Here is a 2,722-nt window from a genome sequence, read left to right on the forward strand (position 1 = left end):
AGCAGGGATGATCTCTTTCCAAGCAACACTTTTGGTAGAAATTGTTAGAATCAAGAAATTAGAAGTAAAAGTAGAACTGATGAAACACACGTAGAGTAATTGTGATACTCATTCATAGTATTTCCAGAAACAGCAGTAAAATAGACTTTCCAAAGAATTAAAGATGAGATCCGTTCTTTAATTCTTTTCATATTTTTAAAATTAAACCTCACTTAGTACATTAAAATACACATATCAGAATGTCAAGGGTTAGAGAGTTTATTCAATTCCAAGGCAACATGTTAGCCTGGCAAAGTTCATGGATGCTAGTCAAATACATGAAACTCCTGGAATAGAGAAAAAGGTTTATTTATTACTTACAGCAATAGCAGTAGGCAGAGTATCAATATTTTTGTGCTGGCTTGACAAGTTGCAATTCCTACAAGGTGACATTAAGGAAGCAAGATGACATCTGTGTATGCAATGGATAGCACGACAGAACTCTGAGCTGAGGAAACTTGAATCTTTTATAGCGGGCAATGCACATACCTGTCCTTTTCTTAGGAGGCAGACCCTGCAAGCTGTAAGCAAACCTGTCCTTGCTCCAAGGGCGATATTATCTCTGTCTTCCATGGCTGTTTTAAGTGCAAACATACTTAGAAAAATAGTCTAGAAAAAAGACAGACAGTGCCTTTGCTCACAAGTTGTACAGAAACATGAGATACCACAGAGAATTGTCTCTCAATATAGTTTAGCAGATATATAAAATTATTTATTAATGTATGAGATATAAAAATCAATGGAAAATATTAAGAATCTTAATCTTTGTAATACATGTAAACATTTCATATACAGAGAAATGGTAATTAAGTTAGGTTTTTTAGTATTACTAGACTATGTACTTCAATTTATTTCTAGATGCATGAACTTATTAATGCAACTAATGTAATATGTAAGATCTTTAATCCTAAATGATTAAACTTTGCTTTAATTTTTTTCTGTGCTTATTCCACTAAGTTTAATACCTAAGTTTTCATGTTTCTAAATTGTACATAATACATTTTAATATGTAAAATGCTTTGATTCTGAAACATACTTCTTCAGGTAATGATCAAATAAATAGATTACAAAAACATAATCTGCATAGATATTGATCCACTCAAGGATTCTATTAAAAGTTATATTGCTTGAATATATAGTTGATATTTTCATTATTACTTTCTTTGAGTAATCCTGAGTTTAGGGTCTAATATCCAGAAATGTAGCCCTCCAATTTATTAAACATCATAAAAAATTTATTTTACTATGATGAGTAGATGTTATATAGTTTAGGGTATTATAATCTGTATTTCTATATTCTATTTCTATAGTCTATTCAGGATGCTCTAGTGGTTTCCAAAAGAAATACAAATAGTTATTTCAAGGGTATTGAGATACTCCTTGCTCCTCAGTTTATATGACTGTATCTTCTATTTTCAGCAACATGCAAGGGTATTGAGATACTCCTTGCTCCTCAGTTTATATGACTGTATCTTCTATTTTCAGCAACATGTACAAAAACCCATGAACTTGATTTTTTATTTTGATAACAGTAGTCAACATTTTAGCATTTTTAACTAAATCTAATCCTGAAAATATGAATTTCTTTTGGGGGAAAAATGATTTAATGGATGCAAGATTTGTCCATATCACATTTCCATAAAGTTTCTCTCCAAAATTTGTCTCCTGAACATCTTCAAAAAATTATCATCAGTCCTAACAATTCCAGATGTTCTTGGCTAAAGCCTCTCGTCTCAGGTGTGCATATTGTTTGTCTTTATCTTAGTCATCAATCTGTTGATTTATATCGGAATCTAAGCATGTCCTGCCATATAAACATTACTGTCAGGAGAAGTTATTGTATAATAGAATATTATAGAACTTCGCTCAATTCATTAAGCTCTTACACTTTATTTTCCTAGTGAGCTTGGAAAGTATCTTCACAGTTATTCTTCTCCACAAACACCGTGAGTGTCCAAAACATTCATATCTCTGTACCCTTTCTCGGCACTCTTCTGAAGCTAGAGCCACCCCTATTATCTCATAGCTTGTTTTATTTGTTCTTATTGCACTATCTTCTGTCTTACTAAGCAGTCAAATTATTTTTACTGTCATATAATACTTACGTTTAGTACCACTATTTTTAAATTGGAAATTGTTATCCTGACATCTGTCCCTTTATATAAATGAGGAATATTTCTCAGATCTCCAGAGCCCTCTGTGTTTAAAGGTAATTAAAAACTTTCTTCTAGAATCCCTACAAATGAGTCTAAGATCATTTTATCTATCTACGCTTTTCAAATAAATATTAATTGTGGATTTTTTAACAGAACTTGTCTCCATTGATTACTCAAAATCACAGAATAGTTAGGATTAAGGTGAGCCTAAACTTGTTCCCTCAACAGTTCAATAAATTAGGTATCTTAATCTTCTGTAAATTGATATTTTCTAAATTATAATTTGATTCTCATTACTGTTGGAATTTTCATTTTTTCCTAGACCTTTCCAATGGACAGAGTTAAATAAATATAAACTCTATTTGAATCATTCAGATTATAATTTGGATATTCTGTTTAGTATTTGCTGCTCTTATTTAAGTATTGGGAAATGTGTGGTTGGATAGCAAGCATCCTTTTTACACTGTTGTAATGCTATGATTAAAAACATTTTAATTATGTGAAATTTTAAATGTGCACAGACATAT

Source organism: Rhinopithecus roxellana, chromosome 4, assembly GCF_007565055.1.
Source record: "Rhinopithecus roxellana isolate Shanxi Qingling chromosome 4, ASM756505v1, whole genome shotgun sequence".
In the NCBI taxonomy this organism is placed as follows: Eukaryota; Metazoa; Chordata; class Mammalia; order Primates; family Cercopithecidae; genus Rhinopithecus; species Rhinopithecus roxellana.